Source organism: Pelodiscus sinensis, chromosome 3 (assembly GCF_049634645.1).
Source record: "Pelodiscus sinensis isolate JC-2024 chromosome 3, ASM4963464v1, whole genome shotgun sequence".
NCBI lineage: Eukaryota > Metazoa > Chordata > Testudines > Trionychidae > Pelodiscus > Pelodiscus sinensis.
In genome coordinates, this window is record NC_134713.1 from 3,041,999 (window position 1) to 3,067,642 (window position 25,644).

Here is a 25,644-nt window from a genome sequence, read left to right on the forward strand (position 1 = left end):
CTCTTCTCTTTCTCATTGTACACCCGCGTCACAATGCTAACCACTTCAGGTAAACTTTTCCCTTGCATCCCGTCCGAATTTGGATCTCAGTTAGGCTCAGCGGTGGGCATACCTCTCCAAGCTTGATTCTGGTGATGTGCTACAGCCTTTTCTTTAACCTTTTGATGCTCATTTTCCATGAGGAGGGTATTTAACAATTGAATCACATCAGCCCAGGTTGGCAGATGGATAGAAAAAATGGTACGGAATATTCTTTTTACCACCTCCGGGGCATAGGGTGGGGGAAGTTTAACAGATTTTTCTACACACACAGCCTGCAGAGCCCTTTTAAATTCCTTTGGTTTGTAATTATACTATACAAATAAATATTCCATTTGTCCGGGTCTAAGATTTACCAGTATGTCTCTCAGGGCATTCATTCTTTCTACGGAAAACATCCCGCAGTCTGGCCAATCATTATCCGGGGACAAATTATCAGTGAGTGAAGGCCATTGTGTTTGACACAAATCCTTCATTTTAGATTTTGCTTGACCGGCCGTTCCAGAAATGTCCTTCCAATCCCTTAGGATCAGGGTCAACGGGGCGTCCCCCGGGCACTTACTGCCGCCCTGTCCCATCTTTACCAGCCAAAGGATCCTTAACCCAATTTCTCAATACCGAGCGCGCTTACCTCTCCAGGGACTTTAACCCCGAACACTCCAGGGACTTTAACCCCGAACACTTCAGGGACTTTAACCCCGAGGTCCTGGATCCTACACAACGGGTAGGTGATGTTGCTGGATTTCTGCGGGCCTCAGCTGGTTCACAGGACACGCCTTATCGCCGGAGCAGGGATCAGGCCACCTGGCAAGGCTCCTCAAAACCGGAGGATGCGCGCTGCGTTGCTTCGGAGTCCGATCCTCTGCACCGGAGAGTCAGACGGGTCCCATCTGGGTCGCCAAATTTGTCGGGGACTCGAACCCGGACGACCTCTGTTCGTTGTCTGACCGCAAAGAGACAGGCAACACCAGCAAGATCCAATCACAAGCTCTTTATTGAATGGTGCACACAACAATAGAGAGCGGCCCGTCTCCAAAGTGAACCAGCCCTGATTTCATTTACAGGTAGGCTTATATAGACAGTTCCGTCGCGTCATAGACTATTCGCCCAAGCAACCCACCCTCCTTTATCGGTTAGAAACTTTTAGTATCCATGGACACCTGGCCAACTATACATCATGGCCTTAAGCAATTCATAATGCATCAGCAATTTCTTATCAGCCCAAAAGACAGGTACTGGGCAATAAGGAGACAGTTCGTTATGGCCAAAGGAGAACAGAAACAGGGAGTTTGGAACAAATGGGGAGAGCAGAAACAGGGAGGCTCCTTATCAGTTCTCAAAACAAACTGTTCCTCTTCACAGCAGGTACAAAAATGCAGCTTCTTGCTTATCTCATTTTGCAACTTGAGCAAGCGTGTAAGGTGCGTCCCTGCTTGAACCTATCTCCAGTTCTGCCCAGGGACTTACCCAGAAACCTTTGTTACATTTGCTTTAGCATAACTGCACTAGGCCTATTTTTCCTAGGGCCTAACAATATGTTAAAGAAAAACAATCCACAACTGAACTGTCTGAACATACTGTATAAAGAATCCCTGAATCTGTCTCTGAGGGCTGCTTTCACTCTTGGTGTGACAGCCTGCATGCATGCATCATAAAGTTTTTCCTTCTAGATTTCTCTCCTGCCTCACTGATTTGACCTCCGGCCTCGGACCCTTCTGGGGGCTCTATACCCCAGGGGAGCGAGATTTCCCCCTCAGTGGGTCTGGCCCACGAAAGCTCATCATCTAATAAACCATCTTGTTAGTCTTTAAAGTGCTACATAGTCCTGTACAATGGATAATAGACTTTCATAAAATTCCTAGCTGGAGAAACTGCAACAATACTGTGTACACAGTCTCCGGGAATACTAGAATTGGAATGGACCTCAAGAGATAAGCAATCACCAGTCCCTGGCCCTCACGGCAGGGCCAAGCACCATCCAGATCATCTCTGACAGATGTCTACTCAACTTGCTCTTAAATGTCTCCAGTGAGGAGATTCTACAATCTCCCCAGCCAATTTATTCCAGTGATAAACCACCCTGACAGTTGGGAAGTGTTTCCTATTCTCCAGCCTAAACCTCCCTTGCTGCAATTTAAACCTGATGCTTCTTGTTCTATCATCAGAGGCCAAGGAGAACAATTTTTCTCCCTCCTCCTTGTAACGCCCTTTCAGGAACTTGAAAGCTGCTGTCACGTCCTCTCTCAGTCTTCTCTTTAACAGACTAAACAAACCCAACTCTTTTACTCTTCCCTCCTAGCTCATGTGGTCCTGTAAAGGATGGTGTGGGGGAAGTGAGCGCTTATGAGCCAGCCTACGTCATTCATTCATGTTCCCGTTCCTATGTCTGGGGAAGCAGCAGGTTCATTGAGCTGGGATCAGCCAAGGGATCCGGCAGAGACAATGAATCTCCATTCATACATTATAAAGAACAAGTCATGTCAAACCAATCTGATCGCTTTCTTTGAAAACAAGTCTTGTGGCTAAGGGAGAAGCGGTGGTTGTGGTATAACCAGACTTTAGTAAGGCATTTGATATGGGCTCACATAATATTCGTATCAATAAACTAGGCAAAAACAATTTAGATGGGGCTACTCCAAGGTGAGTGTGTAACTGGCTGGATAACGATTCACACAGAGTAGTTATAAATGGTTCACAATCCAGCTTGAAAGGCATAACAAGTAGAGTTCCTCAGGGGTCTGTTTTGGGACCGGTTCTGTTCAATAGCTTCATCAACGATATAGATACTGGTATAGAGAGGACGCTTATTAAGTTTACAGATGATACGAAGCTGGGAGGGGTTGCAAGCGCTTTGGAGGAAAGGGTCATACTTCAAAATGATCTGAACAAAGTGGAGAAATGGTCTGAATTAAATAGGATGAAGTTTAATAAGGACAAATGCAAAGTGCTCCAGTTAGGAAGGAACAATCTTTCCACACACACAGAATGGGAAGCGACTGTCTAGGAAGGAGCACTGCAGAGGCATCTATTGGTCATAGTGGACCACCAGCTAAATATGAGTCATCAGTGTGACACTGGTGCAAAAAAAGCAAACAGGATTCTGCCATGTATTAACCGAAGTCTTGTGAGCAAGACACAAGAAATCATTTTTCTGCTCTGCTCTGCTCTGCTCTGCTCTGCTCTGCTCTGATTCGGCCTCAGTTGAAGTATTGGGTGCAGATCTTGGCACCACATTTCAAGAAAGATGTGGAGAAATTGGAGAAGGTCCAGAGAAGAGCAACAAGAATGATTAAAGGTCTAGAGAACATGACCTATGGGGGAAGGCTGAAAGAACAGGGCTGGTTTAGTTTGGAAAGGAGAACACTGAGAGGGGACAGGATACGAGTTTTCAGATATCTAAAAGGGTGTCACAAGAAGGAGGGAGAAAAATTGGTCTCCTCGGCTTCAGAAAATAGGGCAAGAAGCAATGGGCTTAAACTGCAGCAAGCGAGGTTTAGGTTGGACGTTAGCAAAAACTTCCTGCCTGTCAGGGTGGTGAAACACTGGAATAAGTTACCTACGGAGGTTGTGGAATCTCCATTTCCAGAGATGTTTAAGTGCAGGTTGGACAGGCATCTGTCAAGAATGGTCTAGATGGTGCTTGGTCCTGCAGTGAGGGCAGGGGACTGGACGTGATGACCTCTCCAGGTCCCTTCCAGTACTACTGTTCTGTGATTCTATGACTGTATAAACAAAGCTAGCAGGCTGAAAAGGAGAAACTTTGTCTGTCCTATCAAGACAAGCGGGTCTGAACTTCAAGTGATGAGCAATTCAACCAACTGAGTGTTCAGAAATTATTCATCTCCGAGGTGCGCTGCATCTCCTTGTTGTTTTGCTGATCCAGACTCACACAGCTGCCCCTCTGCAAGGTGTGACAAGTGGGTCGCTCAAGACTGTGTTATGCAGAGGTGTGAAGATGAAAAGGCACCTGCCTGTGTGATGCTGGGCTCCGACCCATGATGTTCAGAATTACAAGTCTCCATCAGGTCCCTCTGACTCGCAGACTCAGTTCAAAGGGCTCCCACCGACACCCTCCTGGATCAGCGCTTTGTGTTCAGTGAGAAAACAAGTGTCATTTGTCACCTTCCCAATACATCTGGAGACCTGCACGTCTTACAGGTAAACTCCACCCACCTCGGGATGCCGGGGGAAGGGACCAGGCAGGTTTCATGGCAGAGGGAGGGGCAGGGACCAAAGGGCCCTGAGAACGTGGGGGGTTTGCATCACTGGGAGCGGCCAACTGGGTCAGAGCGACATTGCAGGGACCAACGCACACGTGGAGATCAGAGAGTTCATGCTCCTCCCCCAGCCCCTGCTCTCTGCCAACAAACTCTCTATAAATACTGGGATCCCCAGCCCAGCACCTCACCGGCCTCCAGCCTCCCTCTCTGCTCCTCTGCTCTGCAGCCCTGCTGAGACCCCAGCCCCCTCCAGCCATGAGGATCCTCCACCTGGTGTTTGCTGTTCTCCTGCTGGTCTCCTTGGCTGCTCCAGGTGAGCGGTCGCTCTGGGAGGGGCAGGAATAGGGACGGAGGAGGGGGATCGGCGGGTAACAGGAAGGACTCAGGCTCCCCGGCAGTGTCTGGTGGGGGGGGGCATGTTCTGGGGACAGTCTGAGCCAGGACCACTGTGAGCACCACGTGGGTGTCCACTTGTCTGGGCATGTTTAGATGAGCCGCTGCTGAGACAGTCCTGAGCATCTGGCTCTCTGGGTTCCCGCCTGGCGAGTCACTCGGGGATTCCGAGTCGGGAGGTTTCCCGTCAGGACGGGCAGAGAATTCCACCCTCTCACCAGCCCCCCGAGCTCAGACCCTGGGGCCAGCGCTCCCCCCGGCTGTGACCCTCACGTTACACACCTGGGTCCACACTGGACATAACAATCAAACCAGCCTGATTCCCAGAGGCCCTGAGCAGCCCAGCTCCTTTGGGTCCCTCCTGAAAACCAGGCCATGTTCAGGTTGGTGTCTCTCTGTGGATTTAACAACCTAACAGCAGGCCCCTGCGTGCTAGGAGCCTGGCCCTGGTTTCCAAAGAGCAGGGCTGAAGAAGGATGCGCTGAATTCTTCTCACGCGTGTCCTGTGGACTCTGATTTGAGAGGTGCCTCTGCTTCGGGGTGAACCATCTGTGCTGCCCAGCCAGCCTCTTCCCAAAGTCACCCTCAGTTCGGATACAAGCCAGAAATGTTCCAGACGCCCCCTGCGAGTGTCCAGTTCAGAGAGTGCTCCAGGGTAGAGTCCGTAGAGAGCAAAGACATTTCTCACTTTATAACGTGAGGGGAACTTCTGGAACAGGAACCGGGGTCATTCACTTCATGGCCTACCTGAGTCTGCCGAGAGCCTGACAGGAGCTCAAGGACCCACGGACATTCGTCCCTCATTCAACTCTAGTTCTTCCAGGCTCACGAAGAGGAAGACTGGAGTTCGAACGCCTCTCTCCCTGTGACCCTTGAAGAAAATGGGTTTCAATTACTGCAATTATCCATCTAATCTCCCCCTGCCCAGCAGAGTCTGTGCAAACGGCAGGAGCTGGGTTTTGATGCCCCATGAGGCTGCGCAGGGCCAGGCTCTGTCAGCACCTCTAAGCATCTGTCTCTTCTCCTGCCATATTTGTGCCTCATTTCCCCAGTGGCTCTTTTCTCTCCTCCACCATCTGCCACGTTCCTTCCTCCCTCTCCTACATCCCCCTTATCCCCTTCCCTCCAGCCAGCCCCTCCCACGTTTCTCTGCGCTCTCCACGTCCCTCTGTGCACCTCTCAGCACCTGCTCTCTCTCCTGCCCCCACCTGGCCTGGCCCTTCACAGCCTCCCTCCTTTCCCCTCCACGGCCTGGTCCTCCCCCTAAAACCTCTCCCTTGCCTCCGTTTTACACCGTGTCTCCACCGCCCAGCTCCTCTCCATCCCTCTCACTGCTCCCCTCTCAGCCGGCCCTTCCGTCGCCTCTGGGCTTCTCCCCACCCCTCCCCTCTGTCTTTCCTCTCCTGCCAACAGCATCTCCCCTTCTGCTCACAGCCCCTCATTCCACCTGCTGCCAGCCCTCACCAGCCTAGGGCTCTCACACAGCCCCCCCCCCAGGTCACCGACGGCCAACCAGGGAGCCACCATCTGAAATGCAGGGAATGGCTCGACCCCCTTTTTCCTTTCCAAGGGGCTCCCCCAATTCCCCTCCCCCAGAACTGACTCTGGGGTCTCTCTGGACATGAGGCGGGAGGTGGATGCAGCCCTGCTCTCTGTGGGGGCAGGTGTCACTGGGGGGGGCTCTCCAGGGGACACTAACCGAGTGGAGGCCGATCCCTCAGGAAGGGGAAGGCAGCCCCCACCGCGCTGAGCCGCCCTTCCCCTCTAGGGCAAGAAACGGCCCCTCAGCTGCCCCGTCGGTCTGACCCCTTGGGACGGGCCATGGATAGGAGTGTCCGGGAACCGGGGTGACGCTGTCAGGGCCAGCCCCCCGTCCGAGCTGTGTGAGAACCGCGGGAGGAGGGCGGGGGGGCATGGTGGGCAGGGCCTGTGGGCACAGCTCCTGTCTCTAACCCGGACTCTCTGTGTCTGGCGCAGGCCTAGGGCAGAAGAAGGGCTGTGCTGGTCGCTGCGACTGGAAATGCGGCAAATACGAGTATGAGACCTACACGTACGACTGCCCCAAGTCCTACTGCTGCCTCCCCCTCAAAAAGTGGAAATGAGCCCGGAGGGATCCACCCGCCCTGGACCAGGAGCAGCCGCGGCAGCGGGTCCCCGACTCCCCACAGAAATGTCGTTCCCTCCCCCCATTAAACGAGAGCAGGCCTGGCCTTGGCGTGTGCCGTGTGGGTCACTCGTGTGCGGGGCCGTCGTGCAGAGCGGCCCAAGGGGCTGTGAACAGGCCTGTCCCCGAGGGCCCAGGGAAGGGCCAGTCACCTTAGTTACCTGCAATATGGCTCGTGGGAAAGGGAACGAGCTTGTGGGCTGAACCGTCGCTCTGGTTTCAGCTGGCGAGGTCTCGTGGAGGCCCAGGGCCTGGTTCATTCAGCCGTGGGGGGAGCAGTGCAGCCCCCTGTTCCCGTCAGGGGACAGCGCTCCCAGTGACACAGTAAAACAGCCTTGATAAGGCTGCCAGAGGTTCCCCACAGAAGGGCTGGTTCCACTGCTGGAGGACTGTGCAGACAGGCGCTTTTCAATGCTGCAATGTTTGTCATTCCGGTGGTTGTTTTTGCAGACCCCAGAGTGACAAACGAAAGTGCCTGTGTGGACACAGCCTCAGGCTGCCCGCTCCAGGCCATCACGTCTCAGTGGTGATGGTGGGAATTTCCTCCAGGGTCCAGGAAGTCCAGTCTCCATAGTCCACTCAGCCCCCGCTGCCCTGCTGGGACCCACAGGAACGCTGTGTTCTGGTGACACAGACCAGCAGAGCTCAGGTCCAGGCTCCCCCACCCAGCCCTAGTGCCCCAAATCCCCAGCAGTGAAGAGAGGCCAGTTCCCTCCCACGGCTCACTCAGTCCCCGGCCTCTCTGCTGAGACCCCCAGATCTGTCCTCACTGGGTCAGCGGAGCCATGTTTGTGTAAACTCAGACTCTAGTCACAGTGCTGTGTGCTACCCACTGTCACCTGCGCTGCTCAGCCTGTGGACAGGGCGACAGGGCCCTTCTCCACCCACTGCAAAGGGACGGGCCTCAGTTTCCCTCTTGCTCCCGAACGCCTTCCCATGCAGCCAAATGATTCGTCAGAGTCACATCCCCAGAGCCTTCCCTGGGGACCTTTGCAGACAGGAGCAGGAGGGGACTGTGCGCAGAAGAGCCACCCCGCTCTGGGCACTGCCCCTCCCCCCATGGCGGAGTGGGGTCCAGCCTGTGTCCGGAGGGCCCCTTCTGTGGGTTGCACCATGCACACTGCTGGGCTGCAGGGGGCTGGCTGGGGCCAGTGTGTCTGTGTGGGGTTACCTTGTTTCCCTTTGGGAACAGCCGGGCAGAGGGGCGAGAGGTGAATGGCGGGGGCAGGGTGAGTGGTTGACTGTTCAGATGGATACAGGCGTTGGTGGCTCGCGAAAGCCAACAGCCGATATTCACCCGCACAGAATCCTGCACTACGTCACCCTGGGAGCGTTACAGGGGCCCCCAAAGGCTGCCAGCGTCTGTCAGAGCCGCCGTCCTCCTCCCCCCGGGCATGTGCATCCTGCTGCCGTGCGCCCCTGGAAGGGGCAGGACACCTGGGGAGAAGCCCTGGCCCCCTGAGACAGAGCAGTGGGCCTGGTCTGCCTGCTATCAGGAGGGAATGTCCAGTCAATGACTGTGCTAATTAGCATGGCTCCAGGGACAATGGCTCTCATGGTGCCCAGTGCTCACCTGAGGAATGTGTCTGGAACTGCAAACCAGCCAATGCCATGGCTGCTGACATGGGACACAGGGATAGGTGTTGTGCTTAAAAGAAGCACCCGGGATCTTTTTCAGGGGGATGAGGCAACATGCCACATTTATTGAGAATACATAGACCAATCAATACTTTATCATGTGCATAGGATACATTACACTCATGGGCTGTATCTAGACTGACAAGTTTTGCCAGCTGTCACGTTGCTGAATTGGAGGGAAGCAGCCAGATCGCTGCTGCACCCCTAGGTGGGGGTGTTGGCCCCAGAAATTGGTGTGGGGGGAGCCATGTGGGGTATTGAATGGGAGATTATTGTTTGTTGATCTTATGTACGCTATTTATGTGAGTGTATAATGTCTGTGTGTGTAGGTAGGAATCTATAATCTGTGTGGAAGCTGAATATTTCTGTGAATGTGGTTAATGTTGAAGCAAAAACACGCTCCTTTGTGTTTAGGCAGCTAACAAGCAGCTTTATTAATTAATAAAGCACAGCATGAGCTAAACGTGGTCACAGCAGAGCTAGACCCAGTAAGGCTGCTAATACAATTAATTCTAGTATTTTTATACCCTTAGCTAAACAGTTTGACGTTAGGGCATTCAATTACAGAAATCCTTAATTAAATTTGGAAAAACCAAACTTTATCAACAAGATGGCGGACAGGTGCGAGGGAGTACATCTCCTGTCCCAACCAGCCCAATTAACACATACCAATAGCCTATTCTGTAGGCCTCTTCTCACGGGGTGACAGAAAGTTCACTTTGGTCTACGTGTTTGAGAGAAAAGCTGAAATGGTTTTTGTTATACAAGATGGCTTCTAGCTAAACATGAAAATGGTTTTTACAGCTTCTACAACTCCCCCCTTTTAGCCTTTTAAAGGCTAACCTTGAAACCATTTTATACCTTTATTTTTTATTAAAGTATTTATGTACATTTTTTGTTTCTTTTTTTGCTTATTCTATTTTAACATTACAAGTTCCACATTTTTATTGGTAAGGGTTTGTTTTGTGTTTTTCAGAATACAAGAAATACAGCATTTGATTAGCAAGAAACAAAAATAGGCACAAAATAATATAGCTAATACTAAAACAATTTTTTGCAAAATTTAAGTTCTTACATGTTTAAACTAGCCTCCCAACCAATCCCAGAGGGTTTAGTTTTTTCCCTGCTTTAGGCGTTTTACAGTTTTTTTAATTTTTGAGGCATTTTTTTTTACTTTTTTGCTGGTGTTAGAAATATACCCACAGCATTTTTTTTTTACTAAGGCATAAACCCCGCTTTTACTAGCTAGGACATAGTTTAGGGCCATTTGGTTTTGGCTTTTTTTTATCCTGGCTTCTGAACCGTTACATGTTCAGCAGTACTTTTTAACTGGGGTTAAGGCTAAGCGGATATACCCTGGGTTAGTAAACTTTTTATTTTGCTAAGTATTATTTGGCTTAGTTTACTAAACAGTGTGCCATTTATTTGAGTGTTGTTTAGTGGGACTGGAATTATTGGGATGCCTCCTTCTGAATGTACTGGACTGTGAGCACATATTCAGCAACTTGTAGAATTAAATTCTTGGGAAACTTGGTTTATTAAAAGCATAAACACATTTGAACCATATAGGTTATAACTACTAAATATTAAAAACAAGATTAAGCATAAACTTAACATGAATTGTTTGTTCAGCCTTATGCTGGCTGTTTTTTAGGACTTTGTAGTTTGCTTTACCTATTGCTGGCAGGTTCTTTTGGGCTGCAGCTGGTACCTTAGCCTTGGTTTTTTAGGCTCGTCTGCTTCTGGGCCTGGATTGCCGGTACCAAGCCTGTGCTGATTTTCGTTTACTTTTGGACCTGGGTTTTTGGTACTAGGTCTGTGGTGATTTCCATTTGCTTTTGGACCTGGGTCTTCGGTACCAGGTCTGCGGTGCTTCTTGTTGGGGACAACCTCTGTAGGGACTGGAACGGGTTTGCAGTGGGATGCGTGAATCCAGGTGGGCAATTTTTTGCACTTTACAGCAGTATGGGTGGTCAGAAGGACTTGGTAGGGATTCTTTTACCTGGGTTTTAGGGCAGTTTTCCGCTGGTGAACTTTTATGCAAACCCAGTTTCCTGGTTGTAGTTTAAGGCACGGCTTAGTTGGGGCCTTCTGGAAGGCGTTCTTAACCTGTGAATGATAAGACTGTACACACCTTATAAGTTCCTGACAATTTTTGACTATGCTTCCTTTAACAAGTGTGGCATCAGCCAGGTTAATTTTTGGGCTACTTTACAGTCTTATAGGTTGGCCACATGCAATTTTATGTGGACTGAGTCCAGTTTTCTGATTAGGAGTGGCTCTTATGCTTACTAGGGCAATTTGGAGTGCTACTATTTATGTTAAGCTAGAGTTCTCACATATTTTAGCAAGTTTGTTTTTTAAAATCCTGTTTTATTTTTTTACTGTTTCTGCGCTCTCCAGGTGTCGTGCACAGTGCAGTGCTTGTCTGGGAGAGTAGTACTTTTTTAGTTTTTTTTGAACAATTTGCCCAGTAAAGTGGGTACCTTTATTACCGGAGATTACAAGGTGTATTTCCCATGATGGGATGTAATAATTTAGAAGTTTTTTAGCTACTGTGATGTCATCATGTTTCCTGCAGGAATAAGCTTTTACTTATTCCAAAAACAAGCAGACAATAACTAGCACATTATTTAAAAGATTGACATTTAAGCAATTGAATAAAGTTCATTTGTAAATTTAGAAATGGTCCCAAAGGCGGAGGTCTGGTTGCCGGAACTGTCTTTACATGTTACCCACGTTGTGGGCTTGGCAGACAGGGCAAGCCAGACAGTAATTTTTGGCTGCTTGGGAGAATTTGGGAGCAAACCAATTTGGTTTTAGGATTGCTACCATTCCCCCCTTTGCCAACGTGCGACAATTCAGGGAGCACGGGGGCAAGGTGAGGTAGCAAGACCACTGGGGCAACAATGTGGCCATTAGAGCTGCACCACAAGTGGTCTGGGTGCAAGGTGCACCCTGCTAGTTTCCACTTTTGCTTTTCCGATTCTGGGGCTTGGTCTTGCAGGAGGGCCAGTTCTGAAAGAGACGGCATAGGAGCTGGCGATGGTAGGAGAGAAGGGAAAAACAGCAGGTAGAGGAGCAGATTTTACTACATTCTAGACAGTACAAACTGCATAGCCTGCTACTAAAACTCTACTAAAATTATAAAGGCAAGAACCATTTATATAAAGCACAATGTTAAGATTATTTAAGGGACTTAAATTATTCTTTCATTAAAACAACAATATTGTACACACAACGTTTGAAATACATATATCACAATTAAGACACACACAAGACAAATCTGGACAGAACACAAACTTATTATGTCATGACACGGAACCATGGGTTTTTTTTTTTTTTCCTTCGGTTAATTTTTATATGATATTAGCGCTTTTTGATGATCTGAAAGACAAAGAAAACATTTTTACCCACATTGGGGTGGTGCATTATATTTTAGAACACTTTTTTTTTACAGATTTTTGCTACTTTTGATCAGCCTGCTGTTACTTAATGGTATGCTTTTATTTTGAACACTAGCTTCAGAGGGTTTGAGTAAATTACTTTATTGTTTAATTATTAAGTTAAAGGTGGCATGCCTTAGTTTCCCTCTTGTATTGCAGACCAGGCTTTTTTTTTTTTACTGCCACAGAAACTTTTAGAACAAGGTGCTTGTTAGTTACTATTCTAGCAAGCAAAAGGTTTTTCTTTTCTGAAAAGAATCACATGCAATGTTACAGACTTACTTATGGGGGACAGTGCTCCCCCCCTTTCCAGAACAGACAGGCAGTTTGCAGACACACACAACCTTGGATCTGAAAGCAAGCCAAAAGTGCTATTAGCTCAGCCTTGACCAGAAACACTGAAGTTTCTGGGCTTGGATTTTTTTAAACAATAATTAGGTTCCTTGGAAGACACATTTAACCCTTAGGGTGCAGGTTTTACAAATTTACAATGTATAGATTTTATTTTTTTATGCGGTTAACCAATTAAGTTTCAGTAGAATTTTTTATTTTTTCTTTAATAGATTTTAACAAAGTATTTGTAGCCAAATGTTTAACTTGACTGTTTTATTGCTAAGATGATTAGAAGAGGCTGCAAGAAACGAGTTATTTTTTAAAGCAAGTTTTTTTTGTTTTTTTGTTTTCCCTCCCCCTTAGGATTTGGAGGAACACTTTCCTTAAACTGTTAAACTTATTTTAAACTTTGTGTTTTGCTTTGGATCGGGCAAGTTTGTTACAGGAGCCCTTGTTTTCAAAGGGAAGAGCTAATTTTTTTTAGTTATTTTTTATGTTTCCTTTCTACCTGTGTATGCGTTATAAAGAGGGATAGAGGGGTGATGTTGTGCCAAATTTTCCCCCCAAGCTTGGTTGATATGGGTGTGCCAACTGAGAAATCTTTTTTCTTTTTTCCCCCCACTTTTTGTGCATTATTTTGGCACAGAGGCACTGCAGCAACTTTTAAGTTACCTATCTTACTGCAGGGAGGATTTTTGCTTTTCTGAGCTTTACTTTCATCTCTCAGGGCTTTAATTTTTCTTCTTTTCAAATTTGTTAAATGCTTACAGGTCCTTGGACCATTATGCATGTACAAGTAGTATACAGGAGTGCCTTTTGACAGTGTGGGGGGGATGTTTAGACTAACCTCTACCTAAACTAACTTTACACACTCCAAAGAAAGGGTTTGCCGGGTCTAGAGTGTTAGACCTTAGCAGCTCATGAAATAAGGGGAGTTGTCACTTTCTCACATATCCGCTGAGTCTCGAGGTTCAGTTGACCCCCCCCCCCTCCTTGCGTTCAGAGCTCCCTCGTGGGAGAGCCTTGGTGCAGCTGGGATCAGCTCAAGTCTCAGACTTATGCAGCGGCATTCATTCTTCACTTATTACATTCATACTCATTTTCCACACACAATTTTTTTTTCTTCTTTTTTTCACATTTTTCCTACAGTTTCCACATTTAGATGCATCTTTATTTATTGTCTAGTTCCCATGGGTTTCTATTAAGTGACGCTGCCCTAAGACACCCGGCACTTAATATTAGACTTTATTAGGATCCTATACCAGAAAACACTTATCATAAAGGCACTGGAATTCCTGTAGACTGACCTACCCTCATTTTTTGCGCGCGCTTAATTCTGTAAGGCACCGAACCAAAGTCCGCCTGCTTACACCATATTCTGCAAGTTACTGAATCAGGATCCACCTGCTCGCTCTGCGAGTCACTGAATCAGGATCCGCCTGCTCGCTCTGCGAGTCACCGAATCAGAATCCGCCTGCTTGCTCTGCAAGTCACCGAAACAGGATTCGCCTGCTTGCTCTGCGAGTCACTGAATCAGGATCCGCCTGCTCGCTCTGCGAGTCACCGAATCAAGAATTCACCTGCTCGCACTGGTCCCCCCCCTTTTTGTTGCGAAGCACTGGACTCAAGGTCCACCTGCCTCGCAGGGGTTTCCGGCACCTGCCCCAGCCCGGCAGAACACCACGTCCTGGCGCCTGGAGACAGCCTGGCGGAATGGGGCACTATGGCCTGGGGTTAGCCTCAGAGGTCAGTACTATGCCCACAAATAACAGAGAGAGAGACAACAAAGCTTCCCCACAGTTCCGTGTGCCGAGAGAGAGTAATGGCACCACACCAGCTTTTAGCGTCCGAACACAGAGGGTCCAGCGCATGGCTGCTTCACTAGAGACACCGGTGTGCCCTTTTGGAACTGTGACACATAAGACAGGCCTAATAGACAAAGACAGACACAGACAGACAAAAATGTTAGCCGCTCCACAAAATTGAATTCCGTAGCTCCCCTTACCCCGATGGCCGGCCGTCACTCCAAATCCCAAGCCCTCAACCAGGAGATTTCGTAACAGGTATCCCCTTTACCTTCTCTTGAGCGCTCTGAGAGGTTTGGAAGTGGAGTGCCGGTCCGTCCATACGGGCAAGTGGCGCGTTAGGAATCTCGGTGGAACCTCCAAATTGTCGAAGCAAAAACACGCTCCTCTGTGTTTAGGCAGCTAACAAGCAACTTTATTAATTAATAAAGCACAGCATGAGCTAAACGTGGTCACAGCAGAGCTAGACCCAGTAAGGCTGCTAATACAATTAATCCTAGTATCTTTATACCCTTAGCTAAACAGTTTGACGTCAGGGCATCCAATTACAGAAATCCTTAATTAAATTTGGAAAAACCAAACTTTATCAACAAGATGGCGGACAGGTGCGAGGGAGTACATCTCCTGTCCCAACCAGCCCAATTAACACATACCAATAGCCCATCCTGTAGGCCTCTTCTCACGGGGTGACAGAAAGTTCACTCCGGTCTACGTGCTTGAGAGAAAAGCTGAAATGGTTTCTGTTATACAAGATGGCTTCTAGCTAAACATGAAAATGGTTTCTACAGCTTCTACATTAAGCATGGCTATGGACAGGCTGAGTAGCAAAGCCCTGTGGAACAATGACTCTCAATAGGCTATGGACACACCCAAAGAATGGGGTTTGTCACCTGAGGGCAGCCAGCAGGAAACATAGAGATTGGCCTCTGACCAGGTGACTTGCTGCATACAAGAAGAGGCCAGGAAGGAGGTATAAAGAGGCCATGTGGTCGATGCCATTTTGGTTCTCAGCTCAGCACTTTATCCCAGAGGCAGCATTGCAGGGATTGAAGAGCCTGGAAGACCTGTGAACCCATCCTGATCGTAGGATGTGCAATAAGAACTTTTAAACCAGCAGCTGCAACATCTCTGCTAGAGCCTGCATTGAGGACTGGGAGATTCGGTGCATGTAACGTACTGTACTTTAATAACCTTACTCTCAGGCTTTTCTTTCTTGTAATAATAAACCTTTAGATATAGATTCTAAAGGATTGGCCCAGCGTGATTTGTGGGTAAGGTCCAGAGGGTAAATTGACCAGGGATCTGTGGCTGGTTTCTTGGAACCGGACAGAACTTGTTCGGGGTAGGTGGGATTGGGTGCTAGGACCCCCCACCTGTGTATGAGGCCCGGGGCCATCTGGGGCACGGATATTGCTGGGGTGTCGGAGGGGTTTTGCTCGGGAGGCTTCAGGCAGGTTGCTGAAGCGCTCTGTGAGACTGGTTTTTGGCCTGTGTGGAGAGGTCGCCAGTCGGGGGCTGTAAGGAGCCCCGGATTTGAGCAATTCGCCCTGAGCGGACGCACTCAGCTGTGCCCAGACACGGCCCGGTCTGTCACACCAGCTATCTACACTGGCCACTTGAATTTACGCAAGAACACTGACGATCTCATGTAAGATTGTCAGTGCTTCTTGCGCAAATACTATGCTGCTCCTGATCGGGCAAAAGCCCTCTTGCTCAAATGCTTTTGCGCAAGAGGGCCAGTGTAGACAATGCGGTATTGTTGTGCATAAAAAAGCCCCGATGGCGAAAATTGCGATCGGTGCTTTCTTGCGCAAAACCGCGTCTAGATTGGCACGGACGCTTTTCTGCAAAAAGTGCTTTTGCGAAAAAGCGTCTGTGCCAATCTAGACGCTCTTTTCCGCAAATGCTTTTAATGGAAAAACTTTTCCGTTAAAAGCATTTGCGGAAAATCATGCCAGACTAGACGTAGCCATGCAGTCTCTCTCTCTCTCTCTCACACACACACACACACACACACACACATGCACAGTCCGTCTTATTGTTACCAATAGTTGCTTCTCCTAACTGCACTGGCCAGGTGAGTTCGGTGTGGGAGGGGTGGAGCCAGGCTTCTGCTGATCCGGATCGATGCTTCCTTGTTGACAAGACAAAAACCCGGGGTCCCTCTGCAAGATGCCTCCTATTTATCCCTCTCATGCAGCCAGTTAGTCATCACCTCTCCTTTTTTAATGCTTCAAAGAGAGTTCTTTCAAGGGCAAGCTCTTGCTGCTGGACTCCCAAGGCATCTGTATGTCCTGTCTTCTTTTCAATGAGCTCACTTCACAGGGAGTGTCTTGGATCTGAGTATCAGAGGGGTAGCTGTGTTAGTCTGGATCTGCAAAAGCGACAAGGAATCCTGTGGCACCTAATAGACTAACTGAAGTGTAGGAGCATAAGCTTTCGTGGGCAAAGATCCATTCGTCAGATGCATGTAGTGGAAATTTCCAGAGGCAGGTATAAATATGCCAGCCAGAATAAGGCCTGAGATAACGAGGTAAATTCAATCAGGGAGGATGAGGCCCACTTCTAGCAGCTGGCTCCTAGGCCCTCTCCACTCTTGCAACTGGAGGTGCTCACCTTTCATTCTCCATTCACACCTCACTCATTTCAACCCGGCAATCAAGGTGTGATGGTCCCTGCAGTTGCGCCCGCTTGCCGTCAGAGACGGGAGTCCCGGTGGCACCACGGCGGCTTCTGCGAGCGGCGAGCAGGGCGCCGAGGGTGCATGCATGATAGGTCCAGGGCTGAAAGCGGCAGACCTGGGGACCCCAGGAGGAGCGGCCGGCACGCACGCCGGGCGAGGGAACGCTGCCGACCAGCACATACAAGAGGGAGGCAGCGGGGCGGAGCAAAGGGGGGGAGAGCAGGAGCTGGCGGTGCTCTCAACCCCCACAGGCGGCGAACCGCAGCCCGGGGGCCGGGGAGCGCCAGGCCTTGAGGACACCCGAGCTGGCGAGCCTGCCGGCGCAGGAGCACCTCCGGGAGCTGGGTGAGGGAAGCCGACGGCCGGCGGACGAGCGGGCAGAGCAAGGGCCAGGGCCCTAAGGCTGCGAGAGCCGGAGTGGGGGAGCGACTGCGCAAACCACCCCGCCAGGACCGTAAGGGGGGCTGCAGTTGGGGGCCCGGACAAAAGGGTACAGACTGAAGGTGGGGAAGGGACGAGAAAGGACAAAGCCTGACCCCGCCACACAAGGAAAGGGGAGAGATCTATTCTTCTTCAAGACAAAGAGGATTTTCTTTACCTTAACTATTCCTAAGACCTATAATATGGGTTCCCAACCTGGGGAGGCATGAAGAAATTCTGGGGGGAGAGGGGCGAGTGGCGACTCAGTTCTCCCCTCCCCCCATCAAGGTTTCGGCCCCGGTCAGCGGTTCCTTTTTATTGCTCAGCAAGTTTTGCTGCTACTTTTGGGGGGTGAGGTGTGAAGGTTTCTCGAAAATCCAAAAGGGGGCGTGATGCTGAAAGGTTTGGGAACCACTGACCTATAACAAAAAGAGACAAGATCTCGCTCTCTCTTTCTCTCTCTACATATATAAAAGGACTTGCAAAATTTCTCTTAATACAAGGTGTGACGTAGTGAGGGTACCTGGCTGGTTTCTATGCTGCTGGCTCTGGGGTAACCCCCACTGATGCCGTGGGGACCACGACCCAGCAAAACAGGATGAGTCACTATGCAAACCAGTATGGCCAGACACCCCCCATGGAGAGGAACAAAGGAAGGTGGAATGCTGCCCTGGCTGGGGGGCAGGGCTGGAAGAGGGTGAGTGAGTTGCTGGCTGGAAGCAGGGAGGAGACAGCCTAGGGAAAGGGGCTGGAGTTTAGGGGCCCAGTCTCCCCCATCTCAAGGGGGCCTGAGGCATCCTAGCCCAGCTCTGTGACCAGATTACATCTGTGCTGTGCTGTATCCTGGAGAGGCAATAAACTTCCTCTATTCCATTGGCTGGTGCAGTCTGTTTGTGCCATTTTGGGGTGCAGGAGACGGGGGACCCCAACATGCCGTCACACAAGGTTACATGAGGATGATACATGTTATCCTATATATAGTAGCCCAGTGCCTGTGCGTCTGTAACGCTGACATACACGGCCACACCCCCTGGCTGTGTACATCAGCGCCCCGCCCCCCCTTCCCATTGCTCCCTGGCGGTTCGGGCCCCATGGCTCCCCGGACACCCCCCACCCGCCAGCGCTGCTTCCCTCCCCCTTCCTCCGGGCCCCCCCATCCTCTCCACAGCCCCCAAACCCCCCCAGCTCTGCTTCCCACCCCGCTTCCAGCCAGCCCCGCCCCCTTCCCCTCCCTCCGTGGCACGCTGCGTGGCTCAGGTGAGCGGCGCTCCCGCCGGGCAAGCAGTGGCAAGAGGCCCTTTGGTGTTCTCGCTCCCCACACCCTTGCCCCGCTTGCTCCCCCACCGGGGCCCAGCCGGAGCACCGCTCAGGTGGGCCAGATGGGAGCAGCAGTCAGCTGAGTGGCACAGCACGCCAGGGAGGGAGGGGAAGGGGGCGGGGCTGGCCAGAAGGGGGGGTGGGAAGCAGAGCTGGGGGGGGGATCGGGGGCTGTAGGGGAGAATGAGGGGGCCCGGAGGAAGGGAGACTGAAGCAGCAATGGTGGGGGAGGGTGTCCGGGGAGCCGTGGGGCTGGCCGGCAGGAAGAGGGGGTGGGAAGCAGAGCTGGGGGGGGAGGGAATCGGGGGCCGTGGGGCTGGATGGGAGGAGGGGGACAGGAAACAGACCTGGTGGGGGGGGGGGTGCAGTCACAGGCCACCTGCCGCTGTTTGCTCCCCCACTGGGGCCCAGCTGAACGCAGCTCAGGTGGGCCCAGTGGGACAGGAAAGGGGGCGGGGCGGTGATGTACACAGCCAGGGGGCGGGGCCGTGTGTCACAGCCCCCCCCCTTCCTCCTCCCACTGTGGCACTGAGTGATGCGCCCCTCAGCCAGGCCGCCGCGGGGGGGGGGGCAGTGATGTAGACAGCCCCGCCCCCTGGCTGTGTACATCACCGCCCCGCCCCTCCTCTCCTCTGCAGCGGCGGCCCGGCTGAGCGCGCAACACTCGGCCGAGCCGCCACGGAGGGAGGGAAAGGTGGCAGGACGGTGACGTACACGGCCAGGGGCGGGGCCGTGTATGTCGCCGCCCCCTTCCCCTCCCACTGTGGCACTCAGCTGAGTGCTGCGCCCCTCAGCCGGGCCGCTGGGGGAGCCAGCAGCGCAAGGGGCTGTTTGGGCTCCCCCGGAGTGGGAGGGGAAGGGAAGGTAGTGATGTCCACGGCCCCGGCCCCAGCCGTGTACGTCACCGCCCCGCCCCCCTCCCTCGCGGCAGCCCGGCTGAGCAGGCAGCACTCAGCCAAGCACCATGGCGGGGGAGAAGGAGAAGGAGAAGTGGGGCGGGGAGAGACAGAGGGGAGAGAGAGGCAGGAGGAGGAGAAGAGAAAGGGAGAGTGAGAGGCAGGAGGGGGAGAAGAGAAAGAAAGAGACGGAGAGAGAGGCAGGAGGAGGAGAGTTGAGAGGGGGGGAGGCAGTAGGAAGAAAGCGAGAGAGAGAGAGAGACAGAGCGAGAGAGCGAGAGAGCTCAGGAGAGAAGACCTGAAAATCCCGTCTTATGATGGACTAATTGGCTATTATGGAAATATTACAGAGATTTATCCACATAGGTCACTTGGCCATGTGACCTGTATCCAGACGATACTAGGGATGGATATAAAATGCCATGAGGCCAACTCCATCTGGCCTTCAATTCTGCTACTGCTTCCAGATGCAGCCTTGCGAGGAACAGCGAGCCGGGAAGAATCATTGGCCAATCCTGACAAAGGTTGCACACCAGAGACTTTTAAGATACCAGTTTCTCCCATCTCTGCTGAGAGTCTGCATTGAGACCTGGGTGATTCAATGCATGTAACGTATTCTCCTTAACAACCTCACTCTCGTGCTTTTCTTAATAAACCTTTAGATTTTAGATTCCAAAGGATTGGCCCAGCGTGCTCTTGTGGGTAAGATCCAGAGTGTAAATTGACCGGGAATCAGTGGCTGGTTCTTTGGGACCGGAAAGACCCGTTTGGGGTAGGTGAGATTGGGTTCTATAACCCCTCCCCTGTGTGCAGGCCCAGGGCTGATAGTGGCACAGGGAGAGCTGGGGTGCCAGAGGGGTTTTGCTCATGAGGCTTCCTGCTGGCCGGATTGGCAGCTGAAGCGCTCGGGGTGACTGGTTTGTGGCCTATTTGGGAAAGGTCTCCAGACAGGAGCTGTGAGGAGCCCTGGTTTTGAGCAATTTACCCTGAGCATACGCCCTTAGCGGTGCCCAGACCCGGCTGAGTCCATCACAGTAGCCATCTGGGGGAGGCAACAGGGAGTTTCCATTTGAGGAAAGGACGTGGGAGAGGATGGCGGCCAGGCCATGACAATACAAGTTTTCCCAAGGAGCCATTTTCCCCAAGGCTGGGCACACAGGTAAGCACGCAGGGCGCTATGACCAGGGGACACCTGGTAAGAAGGCGTTACGGGAATGGGCCTTGGCAGCCCCCAGGAAGTTGTCTGGGTCCCTCGCTGCCAGCGCAGTGTTTTTATTCACTGCAATACTGTGCCGCCCGGCCTCTGATGCTCAGCACCCAGAGATTTCAGCCCCAGCGACCAGGAACAGAACCAGAGCTCCCCCACCCACCCCACCTGCTCTGTCTGCCCACAGTGGGGCGGGGAGGCTCCCACAGGGCCTGGGACTCCTCAGGCAGAGCCCACAGCCTGGGAGAAGACTTGGGGCAATTTGGGGGCGGGTGGGGAAGCCTGTCCCTGAGCTGTCCTGGTCTGTGTCCCCACAACCCAACTGGCAACTTTCCAGTGGGTCCCAGCAGGGCAGCGAAGGCCTGAGTGGGCCACGGAGACTGAACTCTGCCCGTCTCCACAGGAAATCCCCCCAGGTCAGATATGAGGTGCACTAGGCTGGGGCAGGCAGCAAGAGGCTGTGTCCATACTGGCACTTTCACTCAGGGCAGTTGAGCGATGAAAAGCGCCGGCTGGGCACCCCCCCCACCAGGAGCCCCACTCCTCCAGTGGGAACCCGGGGCCGGTTTTATTCTGTGGCGGGAGAGCTCTCCCCCGGCGATAACGGGGCTGCACTGCTCACCCGGCAACAGCGCGGCTGCAGTGGCCCTGCTGTGTGGCTGTGAGCGGCGCGGTGCAGACGGGGCCTTCGGGGGCTTCTCCTCCCACAGCCCCTGCCCACCCAGCACCTTCCCCCCGCACCACGTCCCTGCGCAGACGCGAGGGCAGGGAGGGGCCAGTTGCTTTTCTCTCTCCTGAGCCGTTTTGCAGCCTCGGCTCCGAGGTGACCGGCCCTTCCCTGGGCCCTCGGGGACAGGCCTGTTCACAGCCCCTTGGGCCGCTCTGCACGACGGCCCCACACACGAGTGACCCACACGGCACACGCCAAGGCCAGGCCTGCTCTCATTTAATGGGGGGAGGGAACGACATTTCTGTGGGGAGTCGGGGACCCGCTGCCGCGGCTGCTCCTGGTCCAGGGCGAGTAGATCCCTCCGGGCTCATTTCCATTTGAAGAGGGGGAGGCAGCAGAAGGACTTGGGGCAGTCGTACGTGTAGGTCTCATACTCGTATTTGCCGCATTTCCAGTCGCAGCGACCAGCACAGCCCTTCTTCTGCCCTAGGCCTGCGCCAGACACAGAGAGTCCGGGTTAGAGACAGGAGCTCTGCTCACAGAACATGAGACCCCACCATCCCACAGCGGTTTACATGGACCCCTTGAGATGGGGGAGACTGGGCCCCTAAATTCCAGCCCCTTTTCCTAGGCTGTGTCCTCCATGATCTCAGACAGAAAATTAACTCTCTTCCAGCCCTTCCCTCCAGCCAGGGGTGGCATTTCACCTTAATCATAGAATCATAGAATAATAGGACTGGGAGGGACCTCAAGAGGTCATTGAATCCAGCCCCCCGCCCTCAAGGCAGGACCAAGCTCCGTCTACACCATCCCTGACAGATGTCTATCTAACCTGTTCTTAAATATCTCCAGAGAGGGAAATTCCACCACCTCCCTTGGCAATTTATTCCAATATTTGACCACCCTGACAGTTAGGAATTTTTTCCTAATGTCCAATCTAAACCTCCCCTGCTGCACTTTAAGCCCATTACTCCTTGTCCTGTCCTCAGAAACCAAGAGGAACAAATTTTCTCCTTCCTCCTTGTGACACCCTTTTAGATATTTGAAAACCGCTATCATGTCCCCCCTTAATCTTCTTTTTTCCAAACTAAACAAGCCCAGTTCATGAAGCCTGGCTTCATAGGTCATGTTCTCTAGACCTTTAATCATTCTTGTCGCTCTTCTCTGTACCCTTTCCAATTTCTCCACATCTTTCTTGAAATGTGGCGCCCAGAACTGGACACAGTACTCCAGCTGAGGCCTAACTAGTGCAGAGTAGAGCGGCAGAATGACTTCACGAGTTTTGCTTACAACACACCTGTTGATACAACCTAGAATCATATTTGCTTTTTTTGCAACAGCATCACACTGTTGACTCATATTCAACTTGTGGTCCACTATGACCCCTAGATCCCTTTCCGCCATGCTCCTTCCTAGACAGTCGCTTCCCATCTTGTATGTATGGAACTGATTGTTCCTTCCTAAATGGAGCACTTTGCATTTCTCTTTATTAAACCTCATCCTGTTTACCTCTGACCATTTCTCTAACTTGCTAAGGTCATTTTGAATTATGTCCCTATCCTCCAAAGAAGTTGCAACCCCACCCAGTTTGGTATCATCTGCAAACTTAATAAGCGTACTCTCTATCCCAATATCTACATCATTGATGAAGATATTGAACAGTACGGGTCCCAAAACAGACCCTTGAGGAACTCCACTTGTTATCCCTTTCCAGCAGGATTTAGAACTGTTAACAACAACTCTCTGACTGCGGTTATCCAACCAATTATGCACCCACCTTCCTTTGTTTCTTTCCCTGGGGAGTAGCTGGTAGGACAGGTTGAGAGACCCTTTTTGCATAATGACTCACCCCCGGCCCTGCTGGGCCGTGCTACAGACAGCAGCCAGTGGAGGTCACCCACAGCCCACTGCCCAGCATAGCAACCAGCAAGGTACCCCCACTACGTCACACAGGGAGAGTCAGTCGAACTCAGCTGAGGGCAATGGGGGAAGAATTTCCATGGCGCAGGGAGTGACAGGTTCCCAGAGACAGGGACCCAGAGAGCCAGATGCTCAGGACTGTCTCAGCAGCGGCTCATCTAAACATGCCCAGACAAGTGGACACACACGTGGTGCTCACAGTGGTCCTGGCTCAGACTGTCCCCAGAACATGCCCCCCCCCACCAGACACTGCCGGGGAGCCTGAGTCCTTCCTGTTACCCGCCGATCCCCCTCCTCCGTCCCTATTCCCGCCCCTCCCAGAGCGACCGCTCACCTGGAGCAGCCAAGGAGACCAGCAGGAGAACAGCAAACACCAGGTGGAGGATCCTCATGGCTGGAGGGGGCTGGGGTCTCAGCAGGGCTGCAGAGCAGAGGAGCAGAGAGGGAGGCTGGAGGCCGGTGAGGTGCTGGGCTGGGGATCCCGGTATTTCTAGAGAGTTTGTTGGCAGAGAGCAGGGGCTGGGGGAGGAGCATGAACTCTCTGATCTCCACGTGTGCGTTGGTCCCTGCAATGTCGCTCTGGCCCAGTGGGCCGCTCCCAGTGATGCAAACCCCCCACGTTCTCAGGGCCCTTTGGTCCCTGCCCCTCCCTCTGCCATGAAACCTGCCTGGTCCCTTCCCCCGGCATCCCGAGGTGGGTGGAGTTTCCCTGTAACAGGTGCAGCTCCCCAGACTATTGCGAAGGTGACAAATGCCACTTGTTTTGCAATTAAAGAGAAAGCGCTGATGCAGGAGGGTGTCGGTGGGAGCCCTTTGAACTGAGTCTGTGAGTCAGAGGGACCTGATGGAGACTTGTAATTCTGAACATCATGGGTCGGAGCCCAGCATCACACAGGCAGGTGCCTTTTCATCTCCACACGTCTGCGTAACAGATCCTGCCTCACCTTTTCCCCTGATCCCCTGCACCACATCTTCCCCTGTCTCCTCAGTTGCTCCTCTCCCCCCATTGACCTCGGAGCTCCCTGCTCTTCCCCTTCTACTCATGAGCAGACCTCAGGAACTTTCACCCCCCAGCTCCAATGGGCTCCCAGTGGGTGTCGTTCAGACTTGTACTGCGACCACACAGGAGCAGAAAGCAGCCCTCCTGCATGGCAGCCTCTTGCCCCTCCCTGTGCTGCCTTTCCAGCTGCCCCCTTCCAGCCCGCTCAAGCCCTCCCCACCCCAGAGTTGCCTAAGGGCCCAGCCAGGAGATGCGCTTGCTGGTGGGACAGCTCGTCTTCTTTCCTTCCCCCGGAGCACCCCACATGCTCTGAGATCCCCTGCCCCCACTCCCTGCTCTCTGCGTGTGACATAAGGGGTCTCTTCTCTCTGTCTGTGCCACAGCCCTGTAGGCCATGCTCCTCAAAGGGGTCTCCTGCAGCCGGAGCTGGTGCATGCTTCTTGCCACTTTAGGGTCTTGTAACACTATGGCTTTTCTGTAGCCGTGTTGGAAGGCCTGTGCCAGGCCTGAACCAAAACCGCCTTCTGCAGCCAAACCGAAGAGTAGCAGGTATCACTGTAAGGCCTGGAGTCATATACTCACAATTCCATTTAAATTGCATTACCAAGTGTCACCCCAGGCTGTGAGGAGGGGACTTTGCCCTGATCGCTCCCCAGTGTCACCAGATAAAGAAACAGATCCCAAGCTGGGTAAAGAAAACTGAAGTCACCCCCTTCTGTCTGACGAGAAACTGCTTATCCATGGAGACCATTGTGGAAACCTCGTCCTATGATCATTGTCACTACACTTTCCTATTGTTTGACGGTGTGATATCTGTCTGGTTTGTAACTGTGTCTGTCTGCTGGATAATTAATGTCGCTAGGTGTAATCAATTAAGGTGGTGGGGTGTGATTGGTTAGTTAATTTTGTTATGATTGGTTAGTAACATTTCACTAAAATAATTGGTTACGGTCTAGCTAAGCAAGACTCAGGTTTCATTGGATAAACTGGGGTTCAAGAAGGAGAAGAAGGAGGAAGATCATCAGAAGGAAGAAAAGGCTGGAAGAGGCCCAGGAGGAGGGGGGAAGACCTGGAAAAGAAGAACTCACCTCCGAGACACAGCCTAAGACCAGAATAGTAATAGAAATGTAGCTGTGTTAGTCTGGTGGAGCTGAAGCAAAATATAGGACTATGTAGCACTTTAAAGACTAACAAGTTGGTTTATTAGATGATGAGCTTTCTTGGGCCAGACCCACTTCCTCAGATCAAATAGTGGAAAAAAATAGTCACAACCATATATACCAAAGGATACAATTAAAAAAAAAAAGAACACATATGAAAAGGACAAATCACATTTCAGAACAGAAGAGGGATGGGGGCGGAGGTAAATATCTGTGGGCTAATGATATTAGAGGTGATAATCGGGGAAGCTATCTTTGTAATGGACCAGAGAGAGACTGGTATTGCCTGGCCAACAGGGGAAGTCTGCCTGCCTTTATCAGGATTGGTGAGCA

General features: G+C 51.7%; 2 long non-coding RNA genes across 2 annotated transcripts; one reads left to right on the forward strand and one right to left on the reverse strand.

The window, feature by feature from the left end:
* Window positions 1-4,359: 4,359 nt before the first annotated feature.
* Window positions 4,360-6,862, forward strand: LOC112544610 (uncharacterized). Its single transcript, XR_012902209.1, has 2 exons — window positions 4,360-4,572; window positions 6,630-6,862. It is a non-coding gene; the product is annotated as an uncharacterized LOC112544610 (long non-coding RNA).
* Window positions 6,863-21,490: 14,628 nt separating this feature from the next.
* Window positions 21,491-23,829, reverse strand: LOC112544611 (uncharacterized). Its single transcript, XR_003087949.2, has 2 exons — window positions 23,486-23,829; window positions 21,491-21,723 (listed from the first exon to the last, which is right to left on the reverse strand). It is a non-coding gene; the product is annotated as an uncharacterized LOC112544611 (long non-coding RNA).
* Between the last annotated feature and the right edge of the window lie 1,815 nt (window positions 23,830-25,644).